At 32.3% G+C, this 14,459-nt stretch overlaps 1 protein-coding gene and 1 pseudogene across 2 annotated transcripts in view; both read left to right on the forward strand.

The window, feature by feature from the left end:
• The first annotated feature begins 154 nt into the window (after positions 1–154).
• Positions 155–6,599, forward strand: LOC139812635 (ribosomal RNA processing protein 36 homolog; annotated as a pseudogene).
• Positions 6,600–6,618: 19 nt separating this feature from the next.
• Positions 6,619–14,459, forward strand: part of LOC139812637 (uncharacterized) — a 57,576-nt gene continuing 49,735 nt past the window's right edge. For both annotated transcript variants that reach the window (XM_071777615.1, XM_071777617.1), the window contains exons 1-2: positions 6,619–7,009; positions 7,278–7,328. The gene's annotated coding sequence lies outside the window, so the exon portion shown is untranslated. The remainder of the gene's footprint in view (positions 7,010–7,277; positions 7,329–14,459) is intronic.

Here is a 14,459-nt window from a genome sequence, read left to right on the forward strand (position 1 = left end):
CTCTCGCTTAAATTTTGCGCTTTTATCGATACAGCAATTAGCGGATGCGCGCGAGTATCGATACTATCGAGGCGATGAGTCTCGACTCTCGAGTTTCGAGCGCCACCGGCCACCGGCGCGGCGGCACCGGCCGGCTTCCGCCTTCACGTTCTCACGATCACGTCATTCACGTCTTTTCCGTTTGAACCGGCAAGGCGATCACATCTCACATCGTTTGCGTTCCGTATATATATAAATATAAATATACGAAATATATATATATATATGTATATATTTCGGATCTCTGAAATACAAGTAAGTCCCTAATTCATTGTGCTCCTGCATACGTAACACATATAATATCAATCACATATAATATCAATCAATCAAATTGTTCAATTTCAGGCGAAAAAAGACGCTGCATGACGCGAGTTCGAGAAGCGCCAGCGAGTCCAAGTATGCGGTACTTGCGGCAGTCGCGCGTTCATCAAAATGTAAGTATTCGGTGTACGTTAATTTTGTACATTAATAATATGTAATACATATTGGTACAGAGACACGGTTTTGTTATGCGACGCTTGGCATTTATTTTTGTGCACGCGTTTGCGCCGTAAGCCGCGCCGCGCGAAAAAAAAAGGATCGTCGCGTCGTTATTCAATTTCGTCCCGATAGTCGAATCGGAGCGATCGGAGCAGCCAACCAAGCGTGCCGTTCTGCTGTGCGTAATACTATTACGTCGCGAGATATTTCGCAGTGATTATTACGACGGTGTCACACATCGAAAGGACACATAGCTCTGTGTTAACCATCGGACTATTTGTCTACGCGACGGATTCATTCCCGCGCCATTTGCACGATTCGTGAATGCGCTGAGATGCTTCGGTTGTTCGTCGCGCGTGAGTGAACATGAGCTTTTTTATAATGTCAGTAATTTTTTCACATTTTTTACCGGTTAATTTTTGAGAATATTTATAACAAGATTTTTTCATCGACTTTAAAATGGAAAGCTCGACTTGAATAAATTTATATTTAAATATATAAAGAATATCATACTACAAATACTTTTGAACGTCTGAAAAACATGACCACATAATTTTCTTGCAATATTAAAACATTGCGATAGAATCGTAATAAATCGATATCAAAACGTGTGCTTAATCGAAATTTACGTAAATAAAACAGGGAAAACCCGAACGCAAAATAAATAGATTTCTTAATGTCACAGTTCAAATATGATTACTTCAAATGCTTCGCTATATAAAATACACACAGATAATTATGCGCGATAAAACTTCACAAACGCGCGCCGTTATCGAAGAAACCGCCGCGCTATATCACTTACGCAGCAACATTCGAACGAGCAGGTATAGTGTTACGAGACGCTCCGCATACCGTCACGTACGTTACTTCTTATCGATTTCTTCTCACTAATAGTTCGCGAGAGAGCGTCGGTTCCTTCGATGATTAAACTTTTACGATTAACGTTTTGCACATGTATCGAGACAACAGTAGTTTGTCAAAGTAGATACTTCACACGAATTTTTATTAGAAGTGAGAACCGCAATGTAATGATGGAGAATTATAAATTATTATATCATTTACTTTTTTGTAGGAGGAGGATCAGAGGAGAGATCGAGAAGAGGTTTCAGGATCAGACCTCCCAGGAGAGGCATCGAACATTCGAACGAGTAGGTGTAGTGTTACGAGACGCTCCGCATACCGTCACGTACTAGGGTGGCTCTTATTTCTCAAGGTTTGAATTTTCTTCGCGCTACCTCTCAGTTTGGTTCCATTTTATGAAAAAATAATCTGTGTAAAATTTCAGCTTAATCGGATAAAGGGAAAGGGTGCCCCCACTGCCCCCAGAACCTTAAAAATCATAAAATCACAGAAAAAATCAATTTTATTTGTTTATCTTGCGAAGTATTAATTATATGCAAAAAAAGTGTTATACAAAAGTTGTAGATCTATTAAAAATGCACATATTATCATCTACCACTTTTTCTCGTACGACTAACTATTTCCGAGAAAAATGTAAAAATCACTTCTTTTTATTACAAATCTTGACGCTGAGCGGCTGAGATAAAGTCTCTTCTTTATAATCTGGAAACTTTCGGCGATAATCACTTACAATCTGAAGCACATACTGTTTCTGTTGCTCATTTTTCGTAAATAATTTATTATAATCTTCCATAAGCTTGACCCCTCTCTCAGCCGAATCATTTACAACTCTCAATTTATTTACTAATTCCAGACCTTTTACAAAACTTTCATTTTTATGCCACGTCAACGGTTCTGTCTTAAGGAATTCATCATTCAAGTCAAATCTTTTGAAAAATCTTCTAGTTTCGGTGGAAACAAATTGTTCAATTCCGTTGTTAATAATTTCTGGGATTTTATCGATTTGTACTTTTATTCGCTTCTTATTTTTGTTTGATGATTCTGTTTCGCGATTCAAAGCATTGACCATTTTTATTTTCGATTCAAATGATAAATTTGTATCAAAGAAAGCTAATCCGACAACTTCAGGGCTCAAATACCATAAATGATTGCTTAGTTTTTGTAAAGCAACACGAGAGATACCACGATCAACAGCTTGATATTCAAAAAGTTTCGAAAGAACCCTGAAATCCAGATACGGTGCTTTGATTGCAGAAGGCGCACAAAACCATGCTTTGACATACACACTGATAAGAAAGATACAAATATTACAGATCGCATTTTCTTCTTGTAGTGATAATATAAATTCACCACGAAACAGAAAAATTTTCAAGCAATAAATCGCTTTGGCCATCCACCTCGCATGATGGATGGCCCAATTGCTTGAAAATCTTTCTGTTTCGTGGTGAATTTATATTATCACTACAAGAAGAAAATGCGATCTGTGATATTTGTATCTTTCTTGTCAGTATGTATGTCGAAGCATGGTTTTGTGCGCTTTCTGCAATCAAAGCACCGTATCTGGATTTCAGGGTTCTTTCGAAACTTTTTGAATATCAAGCTGTTGATCGTGGTATCTCTCGTGTTGCTTTACAAAAACTATCAATCATTTATGGTATTTGAGCCCTGAAGTTGTCGTATTAGCTTTCTTTGATACAAATTTATCATTTGAATCAAAAATAAAAATGGTCATTTCTTTGAATCGCGAAACAGAATCATCAAACAAAAATAAGAAGCGAATAAAAGTACAAATCGATAAAATCCCAGAAATTATTAACAACGGAATTGAACAATTTGTTTCCACCGAAACTAGAAGATTTTTCAAAAGATTTGACTTGAATGATGAGTTCCTTAAGACAGAACCGTTGACGTGGCATAAAAATGAAAGTTTTGTAAAAGGTCTGGAATTAGTAAATAAATTGAGAGTTGTAAATGATTCGGCTGAGAGAGGGGTCAAGCTTATGGAAGATTATAATAAATTATTTTCGAAAAATGAGCAACAGAAACAGTATGTGCTTCAGATTGTAAGTGATTATCGCCGAAAGTTTCCAGGTTATAAAAAAGAGACTTTATCTCAGCCGCTCAGCGTCAAGATTTGTAGTAAAAAGAAGTGATTTTCACATTTTTCTCGGAAATAGTTAGTCGCACGAGAAAAAGTGGTAGATGATAATATGTGCATTTTTAATAGATCTACAACTTTTGTATAACACTTTTTTGCATATAATTAATACTTCGCAAGATAAACAAATAAAATTGATTTTTTCTGTAATTTTATTATTTTTTTGATCTTCAAGATCCTGGGGGCACCCTTTCCCTTTATCCGATTAAGCTGAAATTTGACACAGATTTTTTTTTCATAAAATGGAACCAAACTAGAGGGTAGCGCAAAAAAAAATCCCCCCAAAAAATTTACCAAGAGTAAATAAGAGCCACCCTAGTCACGTACGTTATTTCCCATCGATTTCTTTTCACTAATAGTTCGCGAGAGAGTAGTAAATTATACAATGTATGTCATTCTGTCTTTATTATTCATTAATTGCCAAAAAGGATAGAACGACGTCACAAGTGAGAATTATCTGAATTTTGATGTAAATGGAAAGCACCTAATATGTATAATGTATCCCCGACAGGTAACCACATATGTTCCTTATTTTTGTTCTATCACTTTCTTTAACTCTTATTTATTAAGGGGGAATATGCAGTCAGAGGCGCCAAAAAAGAGGGATTTTCTCGATTTTTTTTTACGTAAACGTATTAACTTTTTTATTCAGAAACTTTTACATGATATTAATATATGTTTGAAGAACTTTTTGTATTTTTTTTTAGTAGAAAATAATAGTTATTATAATTTTGGCAAATATTTTAATACAACTCCTAAAAAAAAGTAGCATCCCGGTGGACATCATATCTCGAGACAGGATTATCTAAAATAAAAAAACCAAGAAGATTTCGTTAGTAGATGACTTTATCTTCCGTGTGAACGAAGGATTTCGAAAAAAATTGAATTTTGAATTTTTTAGAGAACTTTGAAGTTCGAGTCACGATTTTTACTAAAAAAAATTGACCATTTCATTTTTGTAAAACAAGTTCTCATCGTTGAAAAAAAAATCCTTTATCCACACGGAAGCTTAATATGTATAAAAGAAGTGTGTAAAATTTCAAAAAGATCGGTGCAGTAAGATTTTGAGATATCGTGTCCACCGACTTCAGTATGAATAAAAGCCAAAATTATTCGCCAAAATTATAATAACTATTATTTTCTACTTAAAAAAATACAAAAAGTTCGTCAAACATATATTAATATCATGTAAAAGTTTCTGAATAAAAAAGTTAATACGTTTATGTAAAAAAAATGAGAAAATCTCTCTTTTTTTTGCGCCTCTGACTGCATATTTCCCCTTAAAAAATTAATTAGTTCAACTGATATATAATCTGCAGCTATAAGTCGCATTAATAAATATATGATATTAATTAAATTATATTTAATTAAAAGGAAAGGTCAGTGTGTCGATGTTGAGAGAAAAATCAAATATTGATTAATCAAAAGGCAAATTATCGATTGTCGTTATTTCGATTAATCGAGAAACATCGCCCATTCTTACACTGCTCTGTTCTGTAATTTGTGTAACTTTGCGTACAAATGAAATTTATAATGTGTGATATAACTTTTTAGGCACTCATATGATCAGTACAGTACTAGTGCAGATGTAAGTATAATTTATAGTATTTATACAAATCTATTTTTCCTAATCTTCTTGTTGTTTTCTTGAGTATACGAACAAACTGTAAATCCTAACTTAAAAATGTGGTATTGTATTTTGTTAAGTGTCAAGAAACCTAAACACAGAGTTGACGTCACGTTAAACACTAAATAAAAAAAATGTATTTTGTGTTACAGAGATTGATAAATTTGTATTCCATTATTACATCTTAGGACTCAACATGAATGATGAAGAAGAGTTCCTACTTACAGAAGATAAAGATCGTGTAAGTTTTTCTTCATTTTTACTACTTATTTTTACTACATATTATTAAATATTATTTAGGTTAATTTTAATTAACACAGTACTATTATTACAAGAAAAGTTTATATATTCGTGGATGGTAACATGCTTTGAATTGTTTATGTTTTAGGAACAAGTACGAGAGGAATTAAAACATATGAGTTTTGAGGATTTTTTTACAGAAATTAAAGGAGAAATTAGGTACCAAGGTATACAATGAGACGGTATTTGGAAAGAAAATTACGAAAAAAACCGAGAAAATAGAGTTTAAACGGGAAAATAAGAATAGGCCACGAGAGATTTCTGCTAAAAAGCCAGTTCCCAGATATAAAAAGTTAACTCGAGTCAAAAAAGTTGTATCTCGGGATCCTAGATTTGATAGTTTATCTGGTATGTTTGATGAAAAGGCCTTCAGACATTCTTATGCATTTATTAACAAGTTACGAGAAAACGACCTCAAAACTTTACAAAAAGAATTGAAAGAAACGACAGATCTAAAAGCTATAAAGAAAATAAAATATCTCATTCAGAGGCTTGAAAATCAGTTAAGGGAGGAAAAGAAAAGGAAAGAGAAAGCAGAAAAGAAGCGGCAAGAAAAGGAAGAGCTACTAGAATCTGTTAAACGAGGAGAGAAGCCTGTCTTCAAGAAAAAATGTAAGTTTAGCGTATCGTTAACATAATACTGATTGATATTATATTGTTTTATTTTATCTTATTTGTCTTTTGCAGCTGAGAAGAAAGTTTTGGAAGAAAGAGAGAAGAAAGTTTTAAACTGAAGGAGCATATTCATAGACTGCGAAAAAAGAATAAACATAAAGACAGGACAAAATTGAAAGCAGACAGAACGGAGTGAAACATATATGCTAGAAAAACTTTACATTTTTTTAAGTTAAAACATTCAATATATATCTATATATTATATTAAAATAAGTATAGTTCACAATAACTTTAAAACGTTAAAACTTTTACACTTAAAAACGGGTCCTTATATTTTAATTCTATTAATATTATTATTAATAGAATTAAAATAAAGACTTATTTTAAAGTTTTAACGTTATAAAGTTTATAAGAAAACAAAATAGAGGCCTACATTATCTTTTCTTTTATACAATTTACAATTATAAACTTGATTTTATATTGTACCAGCTTTTATATTGCGCATTAAAGTACTTTATTCCTTCCCACGGGTACGACCTTGGCGAGGTGGGAAGGCCCAGTACCCAGTACGAGGATTTTACCCAAGCAAAACTCTTGTTCTGCTTGGATAAAAATCTAAAGACGGGGAAGCTAACGTACCTTCGTCCGCCGATTTAATTTAATAAACAAACCGCAGCCGGTTTGTCGCGTTTATTTCGGGAGTGCCGTTCAAGTAATCGGACTTTTTTAAACGGGAGTGCCGTACAGTATCGCGCGAGAAAGACTTTTATTGAAATTAGTCCGCGTGCGATTGTTAGTTTATTATCCGCGAGTGTTTCTCGCGAGTGTCCTGTGCGGTGAGACGAGGAGGAGGAGGAGGAGAGACTTGACGTTCTGAAAGGAGGAGGAGGTCCGAGAGAGACATCGGGCACCGGCGGAGCAACCTTGAGGTAAGTATCATTTCTTATCTGCATAAAATTAATAGGTTTTTCCCATTTATTCAGACTGTTTTATTTCGATAAAAATAATTAGAAAAAAAGAAATTATTAAAAATTTTATAAAAATTTATTTTTGTAAATATTTTTTCCGGAAAATAGATAATTATATCAGTGAATCTAATTGAAAGAAAAATTAGATGCGCGTAAAATTATGTGTATCTTTTGAAACATTAATCATTTTCAGCGCCTCTTTAATTTATATCTTTCGTTTTTGTTACAGTATCATCGTAGCTACGTGGCCAAATTACTCCGCCCGTTGCGCATCGGAGCGGTGAGTGACGAATTTTTTTATAATAGTATGGGGTGACTATTGTAAATACAATAGTTAATCTCTCAAGTTGGAAAATAAATATAAAGCCAAAACCGAAAGGCAAGAATTAACTAAATATATAGGTAGTATAGTAAAGGGGAACGTCAGGGAGAACGAGGGATATGGAGTGAGTGGAGTCGGTTCCGGTGTCGGTTTGACGATCGCTCGTCCGATGCAATCGTCAGGTTTTTAGGTGGAATTCAGATTCGACTTTAGTTGCTAGGTTCGGATTACCTATTGAAGGCAACTCGGTGTTGCCAAGTGTCACGTTCTGTCAAGATTAAGTTAGTTCGTCCGTTTTTGGGTCAAAACATTTAAGTTATTTACCCGGGATTTGGACCAGGTTGTGCGATTAGTCCAGTCCGAAGAGATAACGAATTTTATATATCTTATAACGAGGGTCAGATTTGTTTATAAAATTAAAATTTGGAAAGTCTATTTTAAAATCCAAAGGAATTAATTTGTATGGAGTAAAAGTGCAAACTTTATTTTTTTGAATTTCAGTTTCTAATTTCTTTAGTTTGAGAAATAATGGAAAAGGATCTTGATTAAATTGAATGGCTTGTTTAATTTGAAATTTAATCCTTTTTACTTGGCACCTTTTGCCCCCTTTTCTGGGCATGAATATAGGTTAAAGGAAATCCTATTGCCACTCTTTGGCACCAACAGTTAAGGAGAGGAGAACTCCCGTTGCCACACTGTTTGGCAGCGACAAGAATCAGGAAATTTCTGTTGCCACGCTATTTGGCAGCGACAGTTAAGAGTTGCATGGAATTAAAGGATTTTATTGAAAAATTGATTTCAAGAATTAAAATTAAAATTACCTTTATTTGGAAGAATTTTCTTATAACAGTTATTTAAGATCTGGTTTATCTGATATTTAAATTATTATTATCAAGATCTGTCTTAAGATTTGCTGAAGTCAGAATTTAATTAGCTCAAGTAAGGATTGTCGGTTAATGATTAACTGATTGTCAACAAACTACTGACTCCCAACAACTAACTGTACGATGATTTTTCGCTCTTATTTATACTCAAGTGGCAAGAACCCCCCGCGCGAGCTTCTCACCACTTCTTTTGTCTTTATGTTTGAAGGAGGAGGAAGGTCTTATCACTAGGTGTAATTTTATCCCCTGTGAACCGCGGCCTGACAACCGTCTCCCCATTAGAAATCGGATAATTAATCAATATCGATAACATTCTTGGCTATTTAAAGATTGATTGAATTCAATTTTGTTCGCACGTAACAGTGTTCTTGTCTTTATAAAACACTTGATTTATAATTTTGTATTTTATTAATTTCTTAATTATTTTATTAATTTATTATTTTATTAATTATAATGAAGTAAAGGAATGACATATTTCTTATAATTTTTTAATGGGTTAAAATTAAGTTTTAAGAAAATAAAATTAATTTTTATTGTATTAATTGGAGTTATATTATCATTTCATCAGTAATTTCTTTTATTTGCCATATTTGAAATAGCGATGATGTTGATGGATATTCATATACTGATTTCCTCTCTCTCTTTAATACTAATCCAGATATTTTCACGCTTTTACAGTCATGCACATGATAAAATATTTTTTTTATTAATAATATTCTGTTATCTTGTAGTAGGATACAATTGTTTGGACTTTTATAAGAGATAGTAAATAATCCATGTATTTTTATCTTTTCGATAACAATGATATTCTCTTGTAAATCATTATTGTTTTTCTTTAAAATAGCAAATAATTTCGGTATTATCGGTTTTTTTAAGTTGAAGTACTTTTTTTCTTCTAAACGTCTACATATTTGTTCAAGAGGCTTGTTCGGTGTACGTATTAACTTCCGCATTTGACCCAAGTAACTTTCAAAAGGAAAAGATGTTATAAGATTTAAATTGCAATTCATGTTAATGGTATTATCTGCAATATGAAGTAAATTGTGCATATTTAAACTTGTGATTGTAATCCATACAAAAGAGGCAAACGTTTGAAAAAATCTATTTAAATAAATTTTTGCGAAGTTATTGTATTGTTGAAATTTATCACTGCATAATATTCTGAAAGCAACATGTAATAATAGAAAATGTTGATATAATTCTGATCTTAAAATATATTTTAAAACTAATGGATCACAATAGAATAAAAAAAATCGAAATTTCGTTGCTTTCCACTTTCTACAGTTAACTAAAGGACCAATTTTTCTTTGGAATTCAATTGGTATATATTTTCGAATAGTATCAAGTCTTCTTGAAAGCTCTTTTTTTTTTATGCGGCTCAATCTTGCCATCAAATTACCCTCCATCCAATAATCCACTAACAATTTTTTCATGACACCAATATATCCTAAATGCATTACGCCCAACACAAATAATTTAATTATATCAACTTTTGGAATAACACCGAGTAATGGTGTGATTGCAATATGATGTTCTGAATCACTTTGTGCTCTAAAGTTCTCGTTACTTCTTTCTAATGCATCTGTTTCATCATAAACAGTCCTATTACTTATTCTTTTCTTATACACGGTACATCTTTCACATGCACTAAACCCTCCGTGTTCTTTAACCCCTTTTAAAAAAGAACGAGCTGGACTGTCACAGATAAAACATTTAATATAAGGTTTCATTAAACGATTTGAGATAAGTAAGCCATCGCGTTGTAATATATTGATTTCATCAACAAATTTGTTTAAATATTGATTAATATTATTAGGCTTATTATTACTACAATATATGCCGACTGCAAATGGCTTATATATATATATCTGGGTCATGATGAACTTTGCACAGAATAGGCCAAAGCTGCTTTCGACTCGATTTGTATACAGGTATACCATCCACATTTATTTGCAAAGGTATTTCATGAGTATGCAAAGTCGTATTAACGCATTTTTGTAGTCTTTCACGTAATCCAAAATATACATATTGATATTGCTCTTCTTCTGTATCAAAAGTTTCAATATTAAAACTATATTTTGTTCCAATAAAAGACTTTGCAGATAATGGTAATTGTGGTAAGAGATTATTTCTCAAGATATTTATTAACTCTTGTAGTGCTACTTGAGAAATATTATTTTATAAAGCCCATTTTTTAATTTTTGCCACTTCGTCTTCTATTTCTTCTACATTCGAATTGTTTAAAGAGGAAAGATTAAGTTCGTAGAACAGAGCTCTCGAGTCCGTAAACACACACGCACACACCCAAACACGCATACACACACGCGCGCTAGAAGCACACACACGAGAGATAATAGAGATAGAGGCCTTAGCACAGCCCACCGCCGCGGCACGGCTAGGAGACCGTTGCGCACTTGTCGAAGTGCAGGGCACTACTTGACAACGCGCTGCTTTCGCTTGAAGACGGGGCGAGTCATCATCATTCGTGCACGAAGAGCTTCTCTAAAGACAGCATAGAATGGTTGTCTTATCACGTTCATTATCGAAATATCGACGGAATCTGTTCTCTACGGAGACATATAACTGCAATCAGTTACGCATCGATCCAAGTCAGAGATCGCATAAATACAATAATTATATCTACTCTGGAATAAGTAAACGACATCAAACGGAGTAAAGAAGGAAGGAAGGAAAAAAGGAAGCAATTAACTCTCACACTGCATTTAAGAGAGTATCTAAGCATACTTATGATTCGAATTATATGGCCAGAGGTAAGTCACAGATTTCTTTATTGATACCAGGGATTAAATTACTGTATTATCCGACGGTTGTAATCACATTACACTCCCTTCTCGATCTGCTGGTTAAAGAAATCTGGTGACAACGCACATCAGCAATTCACACATAATTCATTACGAGACACGTGGAATAGAAACTTCCCTCTTGCCGTTTTGTAAAATCCATATGTCGTCGAGTCGTTATTTGTATAATCACCGTTTTAATAGTTCTTTCTTAGTAATTAACGATGTAATATTACATTTAATAAGTTTCACTAGTCTTTGTATATATAATTCAGTGTTATAATTAAGTCTTTCATTACTTCTATTCAGATATTTAAATTTGATAAACTAGGATTAATGCGTAATTACTTTATACTTATTTTCTATCGATAACATCTTTATAAAAGTACGAGTTTATTCATATTTCATACTTATTGTATTATAAGTTATCCTTTATTTTACGTTAATTATGTAAATTTGCTTAATTAGAGAGACATTCTTTTCAAAATAGTAAGAGACTACCCATGATATAATTTCGCATTGATTTCAAGGCTTGATAATTGAGAATTGTTTAATTTCTTATGTTCTTGTCTGATATGAATACTTATTGATGTGTTCATCGATGCGGCGATCTATTGTATGTGTTATATTAGAATATAAGTACATCAACGTTCCATAACACTAATACAACCAGCCTTTAGAAATATTTGCAAACTTATAACAATACAGTCCGCTTAATATTTTGAGACTCCAAATTCTTTTTTTAAACACGAATTATCTATCTAAAAAATGATAAATTTATTGTACATGTAGGGGAGACTGGGGCTATCTGTCTATGGGGGCTATATGTCCACAGTACTGCTATCTGAGGTTTTAAGAAATAAAAAATTAAAAAATGTAATTTATAAAATGCGAAACCTTTTTTAAATTAACATAAACATTGTTCTAAAAACTAAAAAATCTATGAAGAATATTACTGTAAATATATTATAATATAGAATTTTTAGATATAAACCTTTTTCGGAATCAAGATTTTCTAGTACACTTTCTGTATTCTCGTTTATTTGTATATCTATATTATCTCAAAGGACTCTTTATTATCGAAATTTTCAGCAACAATATCATTATGATATAAATTTTCTTCTTCTTCTATAACTTCATTGCCAACATATGAAGCGTTATTATCGCTATTTATTGTTTCTAAAACTAAATTTACATTTTAATTAATTAATTTATTTATTTATTCCTATTTATATTGAAATTTATATTGAAATTTTACATATATGTGCTGTATATATTTACCGTCCGCATGCACTTGCTGAATTTTTTGTTGTACCTCTTTTCTAACTTGTCTATATGTTCTTTTCCGTTCTCGAGCTTTTTTTCTATTTTTCTCACTATCCATTTTAATTAAAAATAAGGCAAATAAAATTCAAATGTCAAACGATTTGAGAAGGAACACTTTTTATACTTTCAGGTTATCTTATTGATATGTCATTTATAAAATTAAAAATTAGGTATTACAATTAGGATACGCGTGTGCAAATACGTATGATTTCCTAATTAGGAACTGATCAGAAATTTTTACATTTTTCTAATAACTAATCAGAGATAGGTTCTATGCTAGAAAAACAGGTCGGAATCCTTTAAGTTTTCCTTTCTTAGGGAAATCTCGTCAGAATCTAACAATAAGTGGGAAAGAGATGGGGAAATTTCCACACGGGTTCTTGTAGCTAATCTCGAGAGCTTTTCAAAACACTATAATAAAGTATTTTTTCGTTAAGAACTTTTGGAATTATGAGGCTTGAAAGTTCTAGTATTTTGACATAAAATACAAAATATCTTGTAAAACATTAAGTTTTCGGTAATGCTATTTTAATACTTTTATGCACAGAATAATGAGACGAATCAATTGGTATGAAAAAAGGCATAGTTTCTTTAAGAAAAAATATGTAATTTGCAACACGCATCTGCATACTTTTTCTTAAAAGCAACTGTTTTTTTTTCATATCAATTGATTCGTCTCATTATTCTGTGCATAAAAGTATTAAGGTAACATTACCGAAAACTTAATGTTTTACAAGATATTTTGTATTTTATGTCAAAATACTAGAACTTTCAAACCTCATAATTCCAAAAGTTCTTAATAAAGAAATACTTTATTATAGTGTTTTGAAAAGCTCTCGAGATTAGCTACAAGAATATGCATTGAAAAATAGGGGTCTCTATTTAAGATATTAAAGGTGTCGTTCACGTGAGCTTTAAACAACCATCCATGGTCAAACCAATAACACCATCTTATGTCCCCCTTCGAACCAAACAACTTTTGTCTGAAACGTTTTCCGTATCTTTCATATTTTTCGAGATATTTGCCTGGGGCGATTAAAACGAAACACCCTGTATAATCTACATATAGATTAATATAGATATAATTTTTACAATATTGATATATAATTACCTAGTTACAATTAGAATTTTATAGAGGAAAGAAAGATGGTAATGTGAAGCTTCGCTAATAATACGCGCTTCTACTTGTCTATAATTGCAACTATCGTTTGCGATTATAGATTTGAATATAACTAAAAGGTAAAGAATTATATCAAGAAAACAAAATAGAGGTCTACATTATCTTTTCCACATGTGCTCCCTTCCATAAAGCTTAAAATAAAACAAATTTTTCCTGTACTGATTTGAGTTGTAATTATGAAGAATAATGCTATACGCATAATTGACAATTACTTACTTCTATCTCAGATGGAAAAAGTTTAATAATTTCTTTGGTGAAAAATTCCACCCGTTCAGTTGGCATATTGTTGAAACAGAACAAAATAAACTATTAATTACCAAAACAATTATAATTAACAGAAAAATCTGTTTACAAAGCTTTCAAATACCAACAAACCGAGCATAAATATCTAAACTTACTGAGTGTCACGTTCTGTCAAAAGTAAGTTAGTTCGTCCGTTTTTGGGTCAAAACATTCAAGTAATTTACTCGGGATTTGGACTAGGTTGTGCGATTAAAAGAAATCCTGTTGCCACTCTTTGGCAGCGACAGGTTTAAGGAAGGAAATCTCTTGTTGCCACACTTTTTTGCAGCGACAAGAATAACAGAAAATTTCTGTTGCCAGTTGCCTGTTTGGCAGTGACAGTTAAGAGTTGTGGAATTAAAGGATTTTTAGTAAAATTGGTTTCAAGAATTAAAATTAAAATTACCTTTATTCGGGAGAATTTTCTTACAACAGTTATTTAAGATCTGTCTTAAAGATTTGCTGAAGTCAGAATTTAATAAAGACTGTCGGTTGAGAGTTATGAGTGCAAGAAAATAAACAACTGACTCCCAATAACAACTGACTCCCAATAATTACTGACTAACGATGATTTTTCCCGCTTATTTATACTCAAGTGGCAAAAACCCCCCGCGCG

Source organism: Temnothorax longispinosus, chromosome 5, assembly GCF_030848805.1.
Source record: "Temnothorax longispinosus isolate EJ_2023e chromosome 5, Tlon_JGU_v1, whole genome shotgun sequence".
Lineage (NCBI taxonomy): Eukaryota > Metazoa > Arthropoda > Insecta > Hymenoptera > Formicidae > Temnothorax > Temnothorax longispinosus.